The following is a 25,854-nucleotide window of genomic DNA, read 5'->3' as shown; positions in this document are numbered from 1 at the left end:
CGTGTATTCCAGAATGGCCCGGAATCCATGCGAATAATACTTTAACATTACGGAGGAACAAGTCATAACTTAATTTGCGTAAATTTTGAATGTACCAATTATTGGTATGTTCGGGATTGTCTAAAGCATTCAAGGTGCTTAAGGAGTCAGTACAAATGAGAGCTTTTGATATTCCAGAATATTTTATGTACAATAAAGCCTGGCGTATGGCGAAAATTTCAGCCGTGAAAGAAGAAGCGAGGTGTGGGAGAGTGAATTGTTTGTTCACCGCCAGTTGGGGGGAGTAAAATGCGGCACCTACACCAGTTGGGGTTAGAGTCTTTGAACCATCAGTGTAAAAAGTAATATATTGCTCTTGGTTATGCCTATTGAACGCAAATTGAAATAAACTGGTCGTGACATGACTATTTGTTCGTAGTATTGGAGGACTAGTTTCGAAGATAGTGTGAAGAATATCAGGTTTAAATGTACTAGCTCGAAAAGGTATAGAATATTTCGGGTGGTTTAACGTTTGTACCATGCTAGTACGAAAGTGACCGAATTGGTTAAATGCCCATAATAGAGCCGGTTGATGTTCTTCATTAACATGCCGGTTTTGATAATATTCGTATAACAGCTGTAGTTTCGGGATAATTGGGTGGCGATATTTATTTAATTTGTTAAGAAGATATTTGCTAGCGAGTAGTCGTCGTCGAAATTTTAATGGCGGTTCCGATGCTTCAGCTAAAAGGGCGTTCGTTGGGGAGGAGGACATAGCCCCCAGGATTAAGCGGAGTATTTTAAACTGAAAGGTATCAAGTTTGCGTAATTGACTATTAGATGCTATATCAAGAAAATGACAGCCATATTCGAATACTGACCGGATGATATTTTTATATACCGTAAGAAGGACATATGGATCCGATCCCCAGGTGCGTTTAGTGAGAGATTTAATGATAAGGTATTTAGTTTCTAATTTAGAAAGAATATATTCGATATGTTCTTTCCAGAGTAATTTGTTATCAATTTTAATGCCTAAATATTTGATCGAAGTTTTGATACAAATCTCATAGGAACCAAAGATAATGGGAGTACGATCATAATTTCGTCTCTGCGTAAAGATCATTGCAGAGGATTTTTGAAATTCGATTTCTAAGTTATGCTGTAGAAGCCATCTATGGAGGATCGGTAGTGTACGTTCAATGGTAGTACGGGATTCAAATGCCGATGCTTTAATGGAATAAATAACTATGTCGTCAGCATATTGTAGGATCCTAGCCTGTTGAGAAATCACCCGCTCTAAGTCAAAGGTATATAACAGATATAAGATAGGGCTCAAAATATCACCTTGTGGGAGACCTTTAGAAGTGTATCGAGAATCGAAACTCTGGCCACTGGTCTTTAAAAAATGTGACGATTGGTGAATAATTGCCGTATGATATTAATAAACGAAAGAGGAAATTGCCACTGATATAATTTGGCAAGAAGTACACCAATGTCCACATTATCATATGCTCCTTTTATATCGAGAAATATAGCCGTCAAAACGTCACCTCGACTGCGAGCGAGTAATAAATCTGTAAAAAATATATTAAGAGCGTCTGCCGTACTTCGGCCTTTCAAAAACCCAAACTGATACACTGGAAGTATATTATAATATTCTAAACACCATAGAAGACGGTGCAAGAGGATTCGTTGAAAAGTTTTACGAAGGCAGGAACCCAAAGCGATACCTCTATACCCGTTTGGGTCTTGAGGATGTTTACCTTGTTTTAAGAGGGGTATAATTTGAAAATCGTTCCAATCGACAGGAATGGTATGGCTGTCAAGTATGGCGTTAAATGTATTTAGCAGCGTTTGCTTAGCTTGAAAAGGTAGATATTTCAACATTTTATAGGTGATATAATCTCTGCCCGGACTAGTATCTTTGCGATGTTCGAGTGCCATATCTAGCTCATGGAGGGAGATATTCTGTAATAGACTAGAAAATTTGTCGGAGGAAGGTATTAAACTATATTCATAAGAAGGTTCCACGTAATCTGGTGTTAGTTGGTGGTAAAATTGGGCAATTCCGTGAGGATGCGATTGAGAAACAGAATTTGTATGAGTATTACTTAAATGGTGGATGGCTGCCCATATATCTTTGAGAGGGGTTTGTCGATTGATAGATGTGACAAAGACTTTCCACGCTGTTCGTCGTTTTTCATTAAAAATAGTCTGTATAGAAGCGACTATTTTTTTATATTGGATATAGTGATCATAGGAGCCAGATGTTCCATAAACTTTTAAGGCAGCTTGTCTACGACGAACTAAAGACGCACACTCGGAATCCCACCAACGAATAGCATTTCTCGGCATTTTAAAAAATCGCTTGTGTTCAATAGGATGATAAGTATTTAAATACGAATGAAGAAAGGATAATAGGAGATCATAGTCAAGAATATGGGGAGCTGGAAGTGTAGAGCGGATTTTATCTGCAAGAAAGGTCGTGAATAGCGTAGAATCAAAAGAGCGGAGATCACGGGATGCAGTAAAGTGAGAGACATCCCTGAGAACCTGTGGGCCGATATCTATTAGAATGGGAAAATGGTCGCTTTGATGGGTATCATAAATAACATTCCAATTTGTTTTATGTGCCAAATCTACTGTGCAAATAGTGAGATCTACTGCACTTTTATTAATGTTAGGAGCTGTTAACCGAGTAGGAGAACCGTCATTGAGGATAACCAGTTCCTGTTTTACGGTGATTCTTCCAATATTCCGCCCTTTGGGGCAACTAGAGATGCTCCCCCAGAGAGGATTGTGAGCATTAAAATCACCACCGATTAGGGTGTTGTTGTGTGAGAATTGTGAAAAAAATTTGTCCCATTGGACATAGTTACCTTTTATCCACGGCGGACAATATATGGAAACCACGGTCCAATCTTGAATTTTTACTACAAGGGCTTGAGTGCCCGGTATGATATAGTTTAATGGAGCTTCCTGAAAGTAGATGTCTTGTTTGAGTAAAATGCATGTGCCTCCAGAGATGGGTGCATCATGCCGAATGACCGTAAAACCTTTCATACGAAAATGAAAATGAAATTTCAACCAAGTTTCGCTCAAGAAAATGACCGCAGGATCATAAGAATTTATCAAACTCACTAATTCATGTTTCTTATTTAATATGCTCCGACAATTCCATTGCAGTATCCGCATGGTTTACTTGACATTAGGGGAAGGTCCCATGGATTGAATAAACGCGTCATATATTTCTTGTAGCTGAAGCTTCCCTGGGTCGTTTGAGTCCATTTTTGCGATGAATTCTGCAAAGCCGTTAACGAGTTTTCGCTGCCGTTCAGCAGAAAGAACGTTTGATTGACAAGGTAATTCCCGGACAGAGGGGGATGCCGATATTGGCGCGGGGGGAACCGAAGGTTGCCCGTGAGGACTTGGCTGCCGGGATGTACATGCAGGCTCGTTAGAAGTAGCAGGTATCAAACGCACGACTGAAGTGCCAGAATGTTCTGGAACCGTCGTCGGATTACTGAGCAAATTAAGATATGATGCCCTGTCATAACCTGGTTTAACGGGTGGGCGGGAAGGGTTACTAACCACCATAGTAAATTTACGCTTTCGAGGGAGAGTTTCGTCCGATTGAGATGATCTATTAGGTAAAGGAGGAAAATGTTGGGGCATCAGAAGGGGGTTAGATAGGGACTGTAATGGGGCAAAATAGTTTTTCACTTCGAAATAGGATTTGTTTTCAACACTCATAATGCGTTTAATTTCTTTTTGTTGTTTGTGGATTGCACAATGATCTGCTCCCGCCGGATGATTTCCGCCACAGTTAGCACATTTAACGACTTGGTGTGTGCAATCTTCAGTAGAATGGGTAAGGGAACACTTTCCACATCGCGGCTCCCTGGAACGACAATTAGTAGCGGTGTGTCCATACCGCTGACATCGTTTGCATAATAAAGGAGAGAATATAAAGGCCTGAACCTCTAACATGACTTTAAAAATGGACACACTTTTCGGAAGTTGTTGACTCTCGAATACAACCTTCACAGTACCTGTAGGGATATATTCAGTTTTACCGTCTTTAGATGAACGTCTATTTAGACGTTGGACCTTCACTACAGGATATGGTGAGTCTAAATAGGTGAGAATGTCGGATTCAGAAATAGTAGTGTCTACTCCACGTATGACCCCTACTCGCTGAATATTCGAAGACGGAATAAAAGCCGTCAATTTCTTTTCCGTAAGAATGGGATGAGAAAGAAAGGCGTTTGCAGCCTTACTAGACATGAAAGTAACTTGAATTCTATTTCTTCCCTTCCTATGGATGGCCTTGACGTCACCAATGTGCCTCTCGTAGAAAATCCGTCCCAGAGCCATAGGGTGAATATGTCCTATTTTATTTTTAGAGTCAATCGATTCGACAAAGACTATATAAGGGCCAAGATGAGTGGTAGAATAGGTAGCTACAGGAACTTGCGGACGCTGGTCCGAATCACGTATTGTATCGTGAGAACTGTCTCGTTGGGTAGCAATATTACTAACGTCCATGGGTATATCCTTACACACGGCACCTTTACCAATATCAGGAGGTCGGCCTAAAGGGCCACCGCCACTATCTACAGACATAATAGGCCAAAAAGGAATTACCCGACACAAGCACCAGAACAAACACAAAAGAAAAGTACTAGGATACAAACACAAACGTAAAACACTCTACTTATCGACAGACAGGAAAAAGCCGCTGCACCAGTGACCGGAGCGAGACGTGTGCACCGCACAACAGCCGAACACCGAATGATGTTCTTCTTCTCCTTCTTCCAGTTGAACTTCAATTCTACTTAGAGCCAAAGAGAATAGAGCTGGGAACGGAGTAGTCGCTCTGATGATTTCAATTGATAGTGCGGTAATGGTTGTGGCAGCATACACAACGCCAATCAAAACATTGCCATGTTATTTAAATTATAGCATGGAAGTCGGATTTTAGGCTATCTCGCAGTTTAATTTAATACCACGATGGAATCAAACAACGTGGTAGTGGAATTCATATTACATCAAATATCTCTAGCTCTGCTCCTGGGAACGGAGTAAATGAAAAGGCGAACTAAACAACGGTGCGGAAAATGGGTTCATCACTTGAATCAAAGAAGGTTATCTCAGGTCGATTTCGATAATCTACTGTAAAAAATGACCCTCATCAGTTCGTTTTGTACATGCGGCTGAAACCTGAACTGTTTGACGCTATCTTACGATTTGATTCCCCTTTCCTAATAAAAATAAGTGGAAGGTCTCCTTTACCGATATCTATGCGCCTAGCTATCGCACTCCGATGAGAAGTTTGGATGATATCGTATTCTCAGACTAAGGCTGGTAGCCTGTCATAATGTTAAGAAATATACAGGGACACTGTTTTATCCATGACAGGGATTGTCTCCGCCCGTTCGTCAGCGCTGCGAGCTTGTCTCCCACCATTTACCATCAGATTTTATTGTTACTGCATATTTACTTCCACGTACCCTCTTTCGGCACAGCGTCTTTGTAATTATTTTTCCTTTTATTATACATACACATAAATATTATTTTGAAAGAGAATTACAAGGGTTTCGTCGAAACAAGTCATCATATCGCGCACAAAATACAATGTTTACGTCTGCTCTGATCGGCCGGTTCTTAAACCTACCATAAAATTAAGCACAAGAGCTTGGAGTTTACAATCCCTTAATTTGAGGGACTCTTAGTTAAGTTTAGGTCGGCGCATTGTGAATGGTTCCATCAAATAACATGACCGCAAAATTCTAAGTTAACGTTAATTTTAAGTTTACGTTACGTTACGTTTGCATTGTGAATGGGGCTAACTCGGCTCAAGGGAGATAGTGTCACGTTCTCTATCCCTCCACTTGAGCAATTCCTGTCAGGCGTCAACGACACTTCAGTAGGTTGGAGTGATAGGATGGCTGAGTTCAGTCGGGGAGCCAGTCCCGTGGGCATAACACGGTACCCATGCCCAGGGATACGGTTGAAGGCCTCAACGACAGTGAAGGCGGAAGTGAAAAACACCGGTACGGCGTATCTGGAGGAAGAGGAAATATCTGATCCCTGAGAACTGACTCAGGGCCTGCTGCCTTGCAGGTTGATAGGGGATGTTAAAGGCTCTGGGAGACAACCCTGACAGAAAACTCATCGGAAGTGATAGACACAGAGCAAGTCAACTTCTGAATAATTTGGAATTGTTTCAAAACTAAACGAGGCCTCGGATCGAAATATTGTAATCACCAGAATAATGAATCTAGTTCCCTCCTTGGTAATAATAATAATGACGGTTCAATACCCGATTCTCCGTCACAACCTAAAAGGAGAACACACAAAAAACGATGTGAGACTGTAATCGAAATTGCCACGCTAAACTTTCTGACACTAACTGGCAAAATAAAGGAATGTGTAGACTTAATGAAAAAAACAATATAAACATACTGGGACTCCGTGAAACGAAACGAAGTGGAGGGGTAAGAATCAAAGGAACTCAGAGAGGGTTATCATCTATTCTGGTCAGGTGGAGATCAAAGAAACAATGGAGTTGGTGTTGTTATGGATCATCAAATGAAAGATCGTGTAGTAAAAGTAACATATGTTTCTGATCGGATGCTTCACCCAATGCTAAAATTGGATTCTTCCCAGAACATCAACATCATTCAGTGCTATGCACCACAGACTGGTTAAGAAGATGAAGGAAAAAAAAACATTCTGAAGAAGACATAGAGGAAAGAATAAAATGAGATGGAACGATTATCATAGGGAATATGAATGCTTAAGTAGGGACTGTGAAAGATGGATATGGAAGTATTTTAGGAGCACATGGATAGGGTCCACGAAACCCAGAAAGTACTAGAATCCTTGATCTCTGTCTGAGGAACAACATTATAACATGGAACTCATGGTATCAAAAACAAAAAAGCCATAAGGTCACAAGGTATGGATGGGATGGAAAAAGTGAATAACTTATAAACTATTTTTGATCGAGAAACAACTAAAAATAGACTGTTAGACGTAAAAGTGATTCCTAGTGTCTCCCTGGAAAGTGATCATAGACTCCTCATTGGATACTTCAAGTTTAACAAGTTAAAAGAAGTAAGAACCACACAGGCAAAGAAACTCAAGACATGGAAGCTGAAGGACAATGATAGAAAAATAGAGTTCCAAGAAAATATCAAAACAGTAATATCAAAAACAGATGAAAGAACAGTTGCGGAGGAATGGAAGTATCTGAAGGAAAATCTAGTAATGATAACTGAGAAGGTATGTGGACGAACCAGTGGCAATAGAAGACGAAAGGAGACCCCATGGTGGAATGAAGGAACAAAAACTGCTGTCCTGAACAAGAACAACATGCTTAAAAATATTGCAAGGACCGGACTGACCTTACTAAGGAACTATACAGGGTTGTTAAAAACAAGCAAAACAAGTTGTTACAGAAGAAAGAGAGAAATGGTTGAACAGTGGAAGAATTGAAAGAGGATGTTAATTGTAATAAGAAAATGTCATATGGGATGACGAAAAATAGAAAAGAGATAAGGAACACTCCAAATACCTAAGCGATGATAGTGGAAATCTGATCACTGAAGATGATAAGATCAAAGAGACTTGGAGGACGTACTTTGATGAATTGCTAAATGTGAATTGCATGCAGCCCACACAAAAATAACAGTAGTATCACATACAAGTCTGCCTCTGACAACGGGTTAGACTTAACATGCAGTGATGTAGAATATGCCTGGAAATACATCGAAACCGGAAAATCAGCTGGTGCTGATGAAAATAATGGAGGAATGATCAAGGCTATGGGCATTTCTGGAAAACATTGGATACTCAGACTCCTTCGTAAGATCTGGAAAGAAGGGTCATACCAGTTAATTGGAAAACAGGCATCATAATTCCAATTATCAAGAAAGGAGATAGAAAGAAATATTTCAAAGATAGAGGCATGACTTTAACATCCCAAGTTGTAAACTTTATGAAAGAATTCTAGAACATAAAATCAGACCCCTTATTCAAGAGAACCTCTTAGAAAAACAGTATGGATTCAGGAAGGGGAGATCAACAACTGATTTAACCTTTACCGTCCGTCAGTTAATGGAAAAATACTACGAACACAACCGAGATTTGTGGTTAGCCTTTCTGGATAGAAAGCATTTTACGCTGTGAACAGAGAGAAGATGTGGGAAACACTGAAGAAAATTGGAATACAGGGTGACAAAAAATGAAATGTCGTACGGCTTTTAGTGTCGGGATATCCCAGGACGGGTTCGACTCGCCAGGTGCAGGTCTTTCTATTTGACTCCCGTAGGCGACCTGCGCGTCGTGATGAGGATGAAATGATGATGAAGACAACACATACACCCAGCCCCCGTGCCATTGGAATTAACCAATTAAGGTTAAAATCCACGACCCGGCCGGGAATCGAACCCGGGACCCTCTGAACCGAAGGCCAGTGCGCTGACCGTTCAGCCAACGAGTCGGACACAGGATGACATGATACACACGATCAAGAATTTGAATGAAGAAACTCGCAGGAAAGTCAAAACACCTGTAGGAATGAGTGAAACGTTTTATATACAATCTGGGTTAAGACAGGTTGGTGTTTTGTCCCCTCTTTTTTAAATCACTGTGATAAACGAAATTCAGAGAAAAGTTCACCAAACCATTACAGGTAAAAAAATGAAACTTGAAAGTTATTTTGTTCGCTTACGACATATGCGTGTGGGGAGACTCTAAAGAAGACCTTCAAGAACACATAAACTCTGGGACAGTAGCTGCTAAATAATATGGACACATCTTCAGCCAAGAGATAAGTGAGGTTATGGTCGTGAAAATATACCGACAACCAGTGGAACACAATGAAATGGAGAGGAACCAGCTACGCATGAAGCATCAATTAAAATATCTTGAAAGTGTTATCTCTGATACAGGTTCCATAGACAAGGAAATCTCCCACAGAATTCACACAGGTATTAACTTCTAAAAAATAGTTACCGGTAGACATAATATGGAACAAGTAAGTACAAACAAAATGCAAGACAGTAACATATGAAACCTATTACGAACCAGTCCTGACCTATGGTTGCGAAATATGGACCATGAGAAATAAAGATGTTAGTAGAATCCAGGCAGCAGAAATGAGATTTGTTGTAGCATGATCGGTAAAACACGGAGGGACATAGTTCGTAAAGAGGAAATCCGCAAGCAGGCTCAATTTGAAAGGCTGCAGGACAGAATAACAGCGCAGCGACTGAGATGATATGGACATATGCGACGCATGGGAGATAACAGATTGCCGAAACAAATATATGATCTAAAACTTAAAGACAAAAGACCAAGAGGGCGACCAAGACAAGGATAAAAGGACATGGAGAAGATTGTCATTGTACAGCGAGGGCATACTTTGGAAAGCATCGAAGAAGGAGAGAAGTTCAGAGACCGGAACTGCTGGAGAATATTCGTTCGCCTCCCCAACGCTTAAGATGGAAAGACGTGGGATAAGTAAGTAAGTAAGTGCGAGTGCAGCGCTCCATCCGGTATTCTCCGGTAGTAAACTGTTGCTTAGAAAGCAAACGGTGCTTCGGAAGGCGAGCGGAGGGCGGAGGAACAGTAGGTACTGAATGTGTGCTCGCTTGCAGTTCCAGTAGTGGTGTTCAAGGAATGTGTAAGCGACGTAGTAAATCCTGCTTTATAAATATGAAGAAGGTGAATATATGAAGTATATATGTTTTCATTTATCATTAGTGTTTAATTATAATAAGAATAATGATATATTATTATTATTATTATTATTATTATTATTATTATTATTATTATTATTATTATTATTATTATTATTGTCTTCATCTGTCATCTGTGGTGTAGTGGTTAGTGTGATTAGCTGCTACCCCCGGAAGCCCGGGTTCGATTCCCGGCTCTACCACGAAATTTGAAGTGGTATGAGGGTTGAAACGGTGTCCCCTCAGCCTCGGGAGGTCAACTGAGTATGTATGTATGTATAAATGTATGTATGTCTGTATGTATGTATGTATGTGTGTATGTATGTATGTACGTATGTATGTATGTATGTATGTATGTATGTATGTATGTATGTATGTATGTATGTATGTATGTATGTATGTATGTATGTATGTATGTATGTATGTATGTATGTATGTATGTATGTATGTATGTATGTATTGAATTAAACATAACAGGCTTTCGACAAGTTACAATGTTCCAAATATACAATTCAAAATAAACACTTGCAGACTATTTATAGCTAAGCACTAACTACTTACTACATAACTACCTCTAAATCTACTATGTAGCATCTTGCACATGGGCGGATCGCCAGCTCCACATGCAACACGCTACCTCTACTTGTAACTAAACTAACTACTGTACTTAACTACATTTAATATATACTAATTCTCCCCTAAATCTGTCTTGCCCGGACATCGCCCCCGGTGAGGAACTGCTACCACCCTTCCCTGGGATGTCACGACCAGACATGTCTCATGAGGCTCGGAAAACGATACCTCATAGACCCCTTAAGCTGTCAATGTTATTTTCTCACCATTCCTTCCTGTAACAGCCCACATGTGTGCGGATTACCCAGCTCTACATGTAGGCTGACACTCCTGCATGTTTCTGCCGAGACGGATTCCACAACTCGGCTCATCATTTGCTGTCTCATTGACAACTTACTTCCTCTAACCTAACACTATTCACTACCTTACTCTACTCTACACCTGCAGACGTAGCGAATTAGCACTTTAGCTTGAGATAGGTCAGGCCTATCTCTCCCTCTTCCAGCTCTACTGTACGTCAGCAGCCAATACAAACTAACTAACAAAAACTAAAGGCAAAAAAAAACAGGCAGACAAATAACAAACAACCTCATTAGAAGGAATACAGTACGGTTTACATGTCAATGAACTGAATCTGCTAATTAGATAATATATAATACCAAGTACAGTAGAGATAATACGCGACACTTACCGATTTCGCCTTGCTAAAATGGGAGACAATTCGACGGTGGCGCTCCTAGTGGCATGACCTGAACAAATCGCGCTAAATTCAAATATCAATGGAAATGTATATACGGAAATGGATAAATAAATTACGTCTAGAAAGAAAGTGTTATTGAGATATTAACTTCGAAGTTGCTAAAGCAATTCTGGATAAATGAATGAAGAATTATTTAAAAGGTTATTATTCAAAGACTGAAATTAGACATATAAACAAGAAGTGAAATGGACTGGTGTGAAATGGCTTGATCTTTCATTTATGCATTACTTTTTTAGCTTTAGCATTCCTGCCTGAATTCTTACGGTTGGATTTGTCTTTTTTCCCATTTAAAACATTGTATCATCACATTAAGACACTTGTCAATAAAAATATCGGCACATTCCTTACACATATGATGCAATGAATTAATATTTAATAGCTGGACAATTTTCCTCTTAGCATGAAGCCTACTAACAGAAAGATATTCCTTACACATATGATGCAATGAATTAACATATAATAATAATAATAATAATAATAATAATAATAATAATAATAATAATAATAATAATAATAATAATAATAATAATGTTTGTTGTTTTACGTCCCACTAACTACTCTTTCACGGTTTTCGGAGACGCCGAGGTGACAGAATTTAGTCCCGCAGGAGTTCTTTTACGTGCCAATAAATATACCGTCTCGAGGCTGACGTATTTGAGCACTTTCAAATACCACCGGGCTGAGCCAGGATCGAACCTGCTAAGTTAGGGTCAGAAGGCCAGCGCCTTAACCGTCTGAGCCACTCAGCCTGGCGAATTAACTTTTAATAGCTGGACAATTTTCCTCTTAATATGAAGCCTACTAACAGAAATATAATCAATAAAATCCCGGCTTTAATCTGAGAAGAGGGATAAAGAAAGAAAAGTATGAAAATGTTGTCGATAGTGATGCTTTAAGGAATATTTACGTACAATTAGAGCAAAAATGTAACATACCCTTGGCTGTATTGTCGAGGATTTCTAAAGTCGCTGGCCTGGAAATGATCTGAACAGATCTTATAATTCTTATATAAGCGTAACGTCCCTTCTTTCTTGTACACCTTATTCAAATCGCTTCTGTGACATTTCAAAACCCACAAATCACACCTACAACAACACATCGGTATTGAAGGTTAACTGCTGCACTATAGAATAAAATATGCGTATTACATTTTATGCCAGTTAAAATATGGGTCGAGCAGGTCAGAAGATTATGAAGTACTATAAAAATCTCTGTCACTGGAAGAATATATATGCAAACACAATATTACTTACATCTTCTTGTCACGAGGGAACCTGAAGAACGACCGCGCATTTTTCTCTACTTCGTAATTACTGCAGCCAAACACAGCACATACCTTTCCCTTCATGTTGAGAGGAGATATCAAGGAATGACACACACTACTATTTATTTATGTCAACTCACTGAAAACGCATAAATAACACCAAAAGTTTCACACAAAAATACACGTGCTCTTATGAGAGAATCAGTACTGTTCAGGTCTATCCGCTAGATCGAGATCCAGTAGCTGTCCCTCGATATCTCGCTCAGTGTCGCGTATTATCTCTACTGTATTTGATAATACCTAAGGAACAAAGGAACAAAACTGAACAAATGTAAAAACGAAACATAATATCAAAATTATAATAGGGAACATGCATGATCCGGGGTTTTAATTAAAAGTATGCTAATCTGATTCAAAAGTTGACGTAGAATTTAAAAATGTGATAAGAATGTACAAATAATAACTCCAAACATGATAAAAATCTAAATTAATGTACGAAAATGTCACGTCACGCAAGTACGCGATCTCATTGGTCTGTCGTCTTCGTACAGGTTGACTAAATTACCAGACGAAATAACATATAGTGTGCTGTGAGAAGCAGGATACACTCAGCGTATTTCTACTTTATGTTACTGTCTGGTTTGGTTAAATTCGAAGTCTATACATTGGATAATAATCTCAGTGGTATATTTTAGACTTAAAATGAATCCTGCGCAGACAGTGAGGCAGAAAACTTATAAATAGTGTATTGTTCCGATGAGCAATAGCACATCGCATACCATCCCAGGCAAATTGTTTATAAATGTTCCAAAGACGCTAAAACTATGGAGAAATGGATTTTGGAGAGCCAGAGAAATGCTGGTGATATATCGGAAAAGTCTACAGTTTATTTTTTAAAGATCATTTTAACGTAAGTTGAATTTGTTCGAATTTTCAATCACTTTTCCATGTCAGCTGTTCTAGAGGTAACACTTTGAATTTTAATGTATGATGCTTTAATTAAATGCTTCATTTACATCTTGGAATATGAAAGTAATAAACAGTGCATTATTAATGCTGATTATTGAAGTATTCTCCAAACCTAACCTATGTGTTGGGTGATCCATGTATAGGTAATAAACCAAAAGGCTTATGAACCATATTGATAGCTCTAATTATACAAATTTATCTTGGCATGCGACAGTTATTTATGTCTTTATTGAAGAGCTTACATTTGTAAAGAAATTTAGGCTATAGCTACATACTCAATAATATAACAAAACATAGGCGTGTACGTCATGAAAGGAAACAACGTGAATTTAAAAAATATATATCTCTACACAAAACCAATGCTTGTCTGTTGGGGTCTTATAAGTTAACAATGCTCAATTATAATAATTATCATAATATTAGTGAAATAAATAACATAATTGCTTACAGGTGAAAATAGTGATGTTGGTGTTTAAAATATTATCCAACTTAGCCAAGTTTTAGGTTATACAAGCCAAGTCAATAAAACGAAGGATAAAAATACCGGGCGAGTTGGCCGTGCGGTTAGGAGCACGCAGCTGTGAGCTCGCATCCGGGAGATAGTGGGTTCGAACCCCACTGTCGGCAGCCCTGAAGATGGTTTTTCGTGGTTTCCCATTTTCACACCAGGCAAATGCTGGAACTGTACCTCAATTAAAGCCACGGCCGCTTCCTTCCCATTCCTAGGGCTTTCCTGTCCCATTGTCAACATAAGACCTATCTGCGACTGTGCGATGTAAAGCAAATAGTAAAAAACAGAAGGTAAAAGTCACAGTACCCAAAGACATTCCTGTATTGAACGACTAACATGTCACCAAGACACTTTTCTTGCGTGATATGCTCAGGTAGTTAAAAGCCAAATGTAATTAATGTTATTGGCATTACGCCCGCTAACAACTTCTATGGTTTTCGGAGACGCCGATGTGCAGGAATTTAGTCCTACAGGAGTTCCTTTACGTGCCAGTAAATCTACCGACAAGAGGCTGACGTATTTGAGCACCTTCAGCTACCACCCTACTGAACCAGGATCGAACCAGCCAAGTTGGGGTCAGAAGGCCAGCACGTCAACCGTCTGAACCACTCAGCCCGACTTGTGAAAACTAGATGAAGTCATATTTATCTTTATCTTTATCATGTTTAACTTTTTCCCTCCACCAAGATATTTAATGCTTCTCTTTCATGGGCACCGGAAGTGGGTAGGCCCGTTGCCCCAACCATAAAATATATATTTTTTCGGGAATGATAGATTATAGACATATAGTACTATGATCTTTCTTTCTTTCTTTCTTAATCAGTTTATCCTTCAGGTTTGGTTTTTCCCTCGCACTCAGCGAGGGATCTCACCTCTACCGTTTCAAGGGCAGTCTCCTGGAGCGTGAGACTTTGGGTATGATGATACAACTGGTGAGGAGGGTCATTACCTCGCCCAGGCAGCCTCACCTGCTATGCTCAACAGGGGCCTTGTTGGAGGATGGGAAGATCGGAAGGGATAGACAAGGAAGAGGGAAGGAAACGACCGTGGCCTTAGGTGCCTGGAGGAGAAATGGGAAAATACGAGAAACAATTTCGAGAATGGCTGAGGTGGGATTCGAAACCACTGTACTCAGATGACCTCCCGAGGCTGAGTAGACACCGATCTAGATCTCGTACTATTTGTTTTCAACTTACATGGCAGAGCCGGGAATCGAAACCGGGCCTCCGGCGGTGGCAGCTAATCACATTAAACACTACACCGCAGAGGCGGACTAGTACTATAATGCTACCTATATGTTTATGTTCGTGCTGAAATCCGATTTCTTACTTTACTAATGCCGAAAGCCCGAAAATGTTATGTTATTCTCTAATAGGGGAATCAGTCTAGAAGGAATTGTTGAAAGTGATGTGATTTCTATCCAGGTTCGTTGTTATCCTAATACCATGAGTTACAAAACATTGCACGTATATAAAAGATGCCACTTACAAACTTGCTTTTTATCCGCGAATTTCTGCGGCCACAAAAGTCACTATTTTTCAAGAATGATGACATCTACACATGATAGATTGTCTGACTGTGCTGTTTTGAACCTTTCTTCTGTCATTTTGAAGTTATTCGCGATCACGAATAATAAACAATCGGCTTTTAGTAACGGCTGATGGACAATGGCATGCGGTACTGGATCGTGACGTCACAGCGCGCCGCTTACGTCAGAGGCCGTTTCACTCGCCTTGCGGAAAAGCATTTTTGAACATTTGTAATGGTAGAAAACAAGGCAACTTACTTCATTGTAATACGTTTACGTACTATATCATTGGTGTACTTTTCAAAAAAAAATTTTGAAAATTATGCATGTTCCCTATTATTTTCGCCCTTACTTATTAGTGACTTGGACTCTATAATGTTCCATATCTGTGTATCAAAGTTGTTTTGTGTACATACATACATACATACATACATACATACATACATACATACATACATACATACATACATACATACATACATACATACATACATACATACATACATACATACATACATACATAACCAAATTTCGTTATTATTAACCCATACAGAGATGATACTTCAGAGATAAATACTTTCCGCATGTTTTCTTCTACTCATTATAATCAATTTTAAAATGCTTATTCTGTGTACGGGTAACTGATCGAATTGAAGTCTCCCTCTTCCAACTTCGGTTGTCCGATCTAGGAGAGTCGAGACTTGGTTCATCCTGTTCATCCTGAAATACTAGCATGCATTCCTGTATGTGTAGTTTAAGTGTCCCATAATATTATTTTAACCATGTGTACTCGTTCTGATTTCGGTGTTTCACTTTCTTCAGCAGCATGTACAATTCCCCCTTTTACTACTTTCATTTTTCTCGTACCTTCATCAGCATGTACCCCTTCCCTCATCCACCACTATAATTTTTTCTCCCAAAAGCCTTTTACAACTGTCAATAATTTCGATAGTTTCCCTGGACTTCTCTCCATTCCCTGTTCATTAATTTGACAAGAGTATAGTATTCAGATTCTCTTTCCATTTTATTTAACTCTTCCGCTTCCAAGTATTTAATCCGTAATGCTCTTGTTCTTTCACACTGTCTCACGAAATGTGCATTTCCTAACTCCTTATCACACAATAAACATGTATTTGCAACTTCTGCTGCAAATGCCTTATTTTTATAAACTCCCATCAGCCACCATACCATTCCCCTGTATTCCCTTTTTGGCTAATTTATCACGCATTTTTTCATACTTGGATATACCTCGTATATTCATGAATTCCTCCAGAGTTCTCCTATTATTACCCTCAGCTCTTTGCCTTTGTATTTCTATATCTGCTACCCTCTGTGCCACTTTCCCACAGACTTTTCTTTTTTCTTAACCGTTGTCCCAATAGTTCCCCATCCCAACTCTTCCTAGTATTTTCTTTAAGTTGCCCGCCCAGTACCCATCCCGGAACCTTATTTGGTGTCGGTAAGCTACATCTAGAATTCCTCCCCCTCCTCCCCTTTTTAACCTAAACCAATATTTTTTTAGTCTCTTAATTATATTCACTTTTATATTAAGGTCTGTACACAGCAATCTTGCTCCACTATTCGCTGTACATATTTTTTTGCTATGGGCTTTACGTCGCACCGACACAGATAGGTCTTATGGCGACGATGGGATAGGAAAGGCCTGGGAGTTGGAAGGAAGCGGCCGTGGCCTTAATTAAGGTACAGCCCCAGCATTTGCCTGGTGTGAAAATGGGAAACCACGGAAAACCATTTTCAGGGCTGCCGATAGTGGGATTCGAACCTACTATCTCCCGGATGCAAGCTCACAGCCGCGCGCCTCTACGCACACGGCCAACTCGCCCGGTCGCTGTACATATTGGTAAGCCTGTAATTATTTTAATAAATCTACTAGTGACTGAATCGAGCATTACTATTTCCTTTTCTGTGCCCCATTCTTCTGCACCGTATAGTATTTTAGATTTAATCACAGCGTTGAATACATTTCTTTGTACTCTAAAATAAATATTAGGCATCCTGTTAATAATATCCTTATAATAGCTAGGGCTGATGCACAAATCAGTTTTGCCCTCTTGATGTGTTCAGACCAATTTCCATTTCCTGATATGATAATTCCTATACGTTCTGTTAACTACAACCAGCTTTACTCCTTCAAGATTTCATTTTTCCTTTTTCGCTAATTTGTTCCCTTTTTTGCACACCATTACTCTAGATTTCTGTGCGTTAATTTTCATGTTCCATTCTTTACAGTACTTCTCGATACCATCATTACTTTTTTTGCATTGCAACTGTCGTTAGCGTGAACAGGAGTATGTCGTTAGCAAAGGCAAGACCAGGAATATCCTGATTTTCTAAACATGGCAGTGGTAATCTTTCCTCAACTTCAAATTCTAGTATATCGTAAATGAACAATAGAGATAAAATCGGTAACAATTTACACCCCTGTTTAAGACCCACCATAGAAATAACCTCTCCTACTACTACTACTCCTTCTTTCACTCCCACAGTACACTTTACTTCAGCATATATCTTTTCTATAGCCCTTATCATTTTACATGGCACTTCTACTTGTCTCAATCTAGTAACGACTGCCCCCCTGTTCACAGTATCGAATGCTTTTTCTAAATCTATTGATGTAATATAGACCTTTCCACCTTTATTCTTTACATATTTGTCATTAACAGTTCTCACAATAAAAGTATTATCTGGTGTTGTTCTCTCTCTTCTGAAACCACTTTGAAATTTCGACAGGACTGAATGTCTCTCTGCCCAGTTCCTTAGTCTATTTGCTCGTATACACATATATACTTTTCCCAATGTATCTAATAAGGTAACTCCCCTATAGTTTCCTGGGCTTAATCTATCCCCTTTATATTTGTATATAGGGCATATTATCCCCTCTTTCCAAGCATTAGGAAATACCCCTTTCTCGAAGATTTATTGAATATCCTTGTCAAAATTTCCAACATGTATTTTTTCTCTTCCACCTCTTTCCAAAATTCATATGTTATACCCGAAATAGCTCCTGATTTTCACTTTTTGCCTTGTTGTAACAGGTTCCTTATTTCGTAAGTCAAAGTAGCCTTATCTAATTCAGACGGAGTGACACTCAAACTCCCGAAACAACAATCCCCTCATGATGAGCTCTCCATTTGCCTTCTTTATTCAATACTTTCTCGAAATAATGAACCCATGTCCCAGCAGAACCCGACATCTTCTTGGTTATTTGATTTATTTTATCCCATACTTTCCTAGTGTCATTGTCCTTACACTTTTTATTTATGTCTGCAGCCATCTTTTGTTGCCATTCCGACTTCGTCTTTCTTAACAATTCTCTGTATTCTTTCCTTTTTTACAAAATTCGTTTCTAGCTACTTGACCACCAGTTGTAATCGAGCTAGCGAAGCGAGAGGTTGTATTGTGCAGTGAGTGCTGAGTGAGAAGTATGAATATTGCTTTAGAGCAATATCGCGCGGCCATAGGTCGATGGCACGGGCGAGTGAAGTGTGTGTGTACGCCAAGTGATAAGGCGCATTTAAGAAAATCTGGGCTTGAGGGAACTATGATGGTAGCAGCAGTGGTGGCAATTCTTCTGATAATAGGAGGTATAGAAATGAACCCTGGACCAACGGGTTCATTGAGCTGGGAGGACATAGATAAGATTAGGGAAATAGTCAGAGATGCTTGCCAGTTTGAGCAAACGAGGGAGTTAATTCGCGAGTTGAGAAATGACATGACAGAAATGAAAGACTGCATAAAAGAAGAGAGAAGAATTATGACAGAAAAGGTGGTGGAAAACTCTAGGGAAATAGAATTATTGAAGTCGAATATGAAGGAGATTGAAGGAGAAACTGATAAATTAAAGTGGCAACTGAAAATGACTATCCAGGACGCAAAGACGAAATATGTGTTCATATACGGCATTCCAGAGAAGGAAAAGGAGGATTCGAATGATCTAACGAATAAAGTGTTGGATATTATAAATAACCATATCAAGATAAATTGTGAAGAAGAAGATATTGATGAAATATATAGGCTGGGGAGAGTCAAAGGGAAATACCTATTAAGGTTAAGTTGATTTCTGCTTTGAAGGCGAACAAATTATCCTCAATGGGAAGAACTTGAAAGGAGAAAGGATTTGGGTAAGAAGAGATATGGATAAAGAGACAATCATGGAACAGAGAGTCTTGCGATTTCACCTAGTAAAAGCTAGGAACTATGGACTAAAAGCATACATAAGAGGCAAACGTCTTATAGTAGGTGACAGTAACTGGTCGCGTATCTGGTCAATTGCACAGCTACGAGAAATGGATAGACAGTTGAGTTCATCACACCAGGAAGTGCAACGGCCTGTAGAGGAAGGAGTGTGGCAGTCAGCTGCCTGCACAGTGGCTGATAACGTACAATCTGATGACAACAGCGATCTGCATACTCTACAGAGGAACAGAAGACGGCAGAGGGACGAACACCTAGTGGAGGAGGATGGACAAACAGCTGACTGTCGAGTCGACACGAATCCAGGAAGTAGCGGCACACCTGATGACAGAACCAAGACTCTGGCTGGGAAAGATCTTCCAGCGGAGTTAAATAACAGTGGGGGGAACGACGAGGCGAGCCGGATGTCAACAGCGGCGCCGCGTGGAGGAGCTGAGGATACTTCCAGGCGTAGGTCAGTGAGTCTAAAAGCCTTTTTTCAGAAGAAGGGGATGGGTTCAGGTAGTAGATTAAAACTCACAGAAGAACTATCTGAGAAGGACGTTATTTGCTCTCCGGAGGGAAGTATAATGGAAGTGGAAAGTTCTAGAATAACTAGAAGTAAGTCAGGGAGTTTAGAACATAGAGGTAAAAAATAACTACAGTTAAAGGTATCATGTGTTAACATTGAAGGAGTATGGAGCAAAATAGGTAACGAAGACTTTAAAGAGCTACTGGAAGAAATGGACATCCTTGGGCTTGTAGAAACTTGGGCTGATTACAAGAAAGACTTAAAGATAGAAGGGTGTATCGTATGGAGTCAATATGGATCAAGGAGATCCAATAGAGGAAGGATATCGGGCGGAATTTCAGTGGTTATCAAAAACAACTTAAAAGATAGAATACAGCGGTTAGAATCTGAGTTTAAGGAATTAATCTGGATAAGAATATTAGATAGGGTTAATTGGAGGAATGAAATATGTATAGCTTTTATATATCATCCACCTTTGAGCTCTCCATTTGCGCAGAATGATTTTTTTTGAGAATTTAGCGACAGAAATTAGACGAATGAGAAGTACGTATGATCAGGCAAGCATTATTATTATGGGCGATCTTAACGCGAGGATAGGGGACAAGAAACCAGTTTATAGTCAACTTGAGGACGGGGTATTACTAGTTAATAGAACTAGCCAGGATAAAGAATGTAACAGAAATGGAGAAAAACTACTAGAGTTATGCGCGGTAGAGGAGCTTTATATATTGAATGGGTGGTGGTTTGGAGATGAGAGTGGAAAACTAACCTATATAGTAAAAAACGGGGGCAGTACAATTGACCTAGTTGTATGCTGTAGGGATAGTTTGCAAATTATCAAAGAGATAAGCATTAAGGATTGGGCAGAGGCAAATCATATGCCAGTATCTATAAAATTAATTATTCAAGAAATAGGAGCGCAAGAGATCGTTTACGATAGCGTACAGGAGAGGAAAATATCTAGGTATCGTTGGAGAGAAGAATTAGGAAATGAATTCAGAGAGTACTTCAATGGAGAAAATTTTGAGATTTGGAAAATAGGTATTGTAAAATTGATAGAAGGGAATAGAGTGGAGGAAGCCCTAACCAGGATAGAAAATTTAATAGGAATGGCAGGAAAAGGTATGAGGCAAAATCTAAGTAAAACGCAGATAAGAGGTGGATGGTATAATACAGAATGTGTAAAGAAAAAGTCACAAGTTATGAAGGCACTTAGGATATACAGGGTGGATGGTGGTCAAGTAGCTAGAAAAGAAATTTTGTAAAGAAAGGAAAGAATACAGAGAATTGTTAAGAAAGACGAAGTTGGAATGGCAACAAAAGTTGGCTGCAGATATAAATAAAATGTGCAAGGACAATGACAGTAGGAAAGTATGGGATAAAATAAATCAAATAACCAAGAAGAAGTCGGGCTCTGGGGGGACCAATATAAGTTATTGTACATGGGTCCAGTATTTCGAGAAATTATTGAATAAAGAAGACACATGGAGAGCTCAGCATGAGGGGATTACTGTTTCGAGGGGTTTGAGTGTCACTCTGCCTGAATTAGATGAGGCTATTTCGACTCATGAAATAAGGAATCTGTTACAACGAGCCAAAAAGGGAAAATCAGGAGCAATTTCAGGTATCACATATGAATTTTGGAAAGAGGTGGGAGAACGAAGCGGCATGTTGGAAATTTTGACAAAGATATTGAATAAAATATTCGAGAATGGGATATTTCCAAAAGCTTGGAAAGAGGGGATTATATGCCCTATATACAAAAATAAAGGGGATAGATTAAATCCAGGAAACTATAGGGGAATTACCTTATTAGACACATTGGGGAAAGTATATACGGGTATACTAACAAATATACTAAGGAACTGGGCAGAGAGACATTCAATCCTCTCGAAATTTCAAAGCGGCTTCAGAGGAGGGAGAACAACACCAGATAATGTTTTTATTGTGAGAACTCTTATTGACAAATATGTAAAGAAAAAGCGTGGAAAGCTCTATATTACATCAATAGATTTAGAAAAAGCATTCGATACTGTGAACAGGGGGGTAGTCGTTACTAGATTGAGACAAGTAGGAGTGTCATGTAAAATGATAAGGGCTATAGAAAAGATATATGCTGAAGTAAAGTGTACTGTGAGAGTCAAAGAAGGAGTAGTAGTAGGAGATATTATTTCTAAAATGGGTTTGAAACAGGGATGTAAATTGTCACCGATTTTATTTTTATTGTTCATTAACGATATACTAGAATTTGAAGTTGAGGAAAGATTAGCACTGCCGTGTTTAGAAAATCAGGATATTCCTGGTCTTGTCTTTGCTGACGACATACTCCTGTTCACACTAACGCCAGTTGCAATGCAAAAAAGTATTGATGGTATCGAGAAGTACTGTAAAGAGTGGAATATGAAAATTAACGCACAGAAAACTAGAGTAATGGTGTGCAAAAACGGGAACAAATTAGCAAAAAAGGAAAAATGGTATCTTGAAGGAGTAAAAATAGAAGTAGTTAATAAGTTAGAATATTTAGGAATTATCATATCAGGAAATGGAAATTGGTCTGAACGCGTCAAGAGAGCAAAACTGATTGGTACAGCAGCCCTAGCTAGTATAAGAATATTAGATAACAGGATGCCTAATATTGATTTTAGGGTACAAAGAAATGTATACAACGCTGTGATTAAATCTAAAATGATATACGGTTCAGAAGTATGGGGCACAGAAAAGGAAATAGTAATGTTCGATTCAGTCACTAGTAGATTTATTAAAATAATTACAGGCTTACCAATATGTACAGCGAATAGTGGAGCAAGATTAATGTGTACTGACATTAATATAAAAGTGGATATAATTAAGAGATTAATAAAATATTGGTTTAGGTTAAAAAGGGGAGGAGGGGGAGAAATTCTAGATATAGTTTACCAACACCAAATGAGGTATGAGAATGGGTACTGGGCGGGCAACTTAAAGAAAATATTAGAAGGAATTGGGATGGGGAACTATTGGGACAACGATTTAGAAGAAAGAAAAGTCTGTGGGAGAGTGGCACAGAGGGTAGCAGATATAGAAATACAAAGGCTAAGAGCTGACGGTAATAATAGGAGAACTCTGGAGGAACTCATGAACATATACCCAGATATGAAAATAATACATGATAAATTAACCAAAAGGGAATACAGGGGAATGATATGGTGGTTGATGGGAGTTTATAAAAATAAGGCATTTACAGAAGTCGCAAATACATGTTTATTGTGTGAAAAGGAGTTAGGAAATGCACATTTCTTGAGACAGTGTGAAAGTACAAGATCATTACGGGTTAAATACTTGGAAGCGGAAGAGATAAATAAAATGGAAAGGGAATCTGAGTACTATACTCTTGTCAAATTAATAAACAGGGAATGGAGAAGGCCAGGGAAACTATTAAAATTATTCACAATTATAAAAAGCTTGTGGGAGAAAAAATGAAATTAGTGCATGAGGGAAGGGGCACATGCTGCTGAAAAAAAATGATGAAACAGCGTAATCGGCACGAGTACACATGGTTAAAAGGATGTTATGGGACACTTAAGCTACACATACAGGAATGCATGCTAGTATTTCAGGATGAACCAAGTCTCGGCTCTCCTACTTCGGACGACCGAAGTTGGAAGAGGGAGACCCCAAATCGACCAGTTACCCGTACACTGAATAAGAAGTTTAAAATTTATTATAGTCAGTAGAAGAAAACATACGGAGAGTAGTAATCTCTGAAGTATCATCTCTGTATGGGTTAATAATAACGAAGTTTTGTAATCATGTATGTACATAAAACAACTTTGATTCACAGATATGGAACATTACAGAGTTTAACTCACTAATAACTAAGGGCGACAATAATTATAAGTTTAGTATTATTTTCGTTTTTCATATCTGTTCAGTTTTGTTCCCTTGTTCCTTAGGTATTGTTGTTTGTCTGCCTGTTTTATTTTCTTTGGTTTTGTTAGTTAGTTTGTTTTGGCTACCTTCTAATGAGATTGTTGGTTGTTTGTCTGCCCGTTTTATTTTATTTTATTTTGGTTCTATTTTAGTTTGGTTTTGTTAGTTTATTTGTTTTTGGCTGATGACCTACAGTGGAGTTGGAAGAGGCGGGGATAGGCCTGACCTATCTCAAGCTAAAGTGTTGATTCGGTACGTCTGCACATGTAGAGTAAAGTAGTGAATAGTGTTAGGTTAGAGGAAGTAAGTTGTCAATGAGACAGTGAAAGATGAGCCGAGTTATGGAATCCGTCTCGGCAGTGAAATATAGGTGTGACAGCCTACATGTAGAGCTAGGCAATCCGCACACATGTGTGTTGTTACAGGAAGGAGTGGTGAGGAAATAACATTGACAGCTTAAAGGGTCTATGAGGTATCGGTTTCCGAGCCTCATGAGACATGTCTGGTCGTGACATCCCAGGGAAGGGTGGTAGCAGTTCCTCACCAGGGGTGATGTCGCGGCCAGACAGATTTAGGATAGATTTAGTATATATTCATGTAGTAAAGTAGTTAGTTTAGTTAGGTGGCATGTGGAGCTGGCGATCCGCCCATGTGCAAGATGCTACAAAGTAGATTTAGAAGTAGTTAAGTAGTATATTCATGTAGTAAAGTAGTTAGTTTAGTTAGGTGGTGTGCTGCATGTGGAGCTGGCGATCCGCCCATGTGCGGGATGCTACAAAGTAGATTTAGAAGTAGTTAAGTAGTAAGTAGTTAGTGTCTAGCTATAAATAGTCTGTGAGTGTTTATTTTATTGGAACATTGTAACTGGGCGAAAGCCTGTTATGTTCAGTTCAATAAATTCATTCATTCATTCATTCATTCATTCATACTTGACCACCATCCACCCTGTATCTCCTAAGTGCCTTCTTAACTAGTGACTTTTTCTTTACACGTTCTGTATTATACCATCCATCCTTTTTTTGCGTTTTACTTAGATTTTTCCTCATACATTTTCCTTCGATTCCTATTAAATTTTCTATCCTGGGTAGGGCTTCTTCCACTCTATTCTCTTCTATCAATTTTACAACACCTATTTTCCAAATCTCAAAATGTTCTCCATTGAAGTACTCTCTGAATTCATTCCCTGATTCTTCTTTCCAGCGATACCTAGGTATTTTCCTATCCTTTACGCTATCGTAAACGATATCTTAGGCTCTTATATCTTGAATAATTAATTTTATAGATACTGGCAAATGATTTGCCTCTTCCTAAACCCTAATGAGTATCTCTTTGATAATTTGCAAACTATCCCTACAGCATACAACTAGGTCAATTGTACTGCCCCCGTTTTCTACTATATAGGTTAGTTTTACACTCTCATCTCCAAATCACCACCAATTCAATATATACAGCTCCTCTACCGCGCATAATTCTAGTAGTTTTTCTCCATTTCTGTTACATTCCTTATCCTAGCTATTTCTATTAACTACTAATACCTCGTCCTCAAGTTGACTGTAAACTGGCTTCTTGTCCCCTATCCTCGCGTTAAGATCGCCCATAATAATAATAATGCTTGCCTGATCATGCGTACTTCTCATTCATCTAATTTCTGTCGCTAAATTCTCAAAAAATTCATTCTGCGCAAATGGGGAGCTCAAAGGTGGATTATATATAAAAGCTATACATAGTTCATTCCTCCAATTAATATTCTTATCCATGTTGATTCCTTAAACTCAGATTCTAAGAGCTGTATCCTATCTTTTAAGTTGTATTTGATTATCACCGAAATTCCGCCCGATAACCTTCCTCTATTGGATTTCCTTGATCCATGTTGACTCCATACG

Source organism: Anabrus simplex, chromosome 2 (genome assembly GCF_040414725.1).
Source record: "Anabrus simplex isolate iqAnaSimp1 chromosome 2, ASM4041472v1, whole genome shotgun sequence".
NCBI lineage: Eukaryota > Metazoa > Arthropoda > Insecta > Orthoptera > Tettigoniidae > Anabrus > Anabrus simplex.
Note: the sequence above shows the minus strand (reverse complement) of the source record.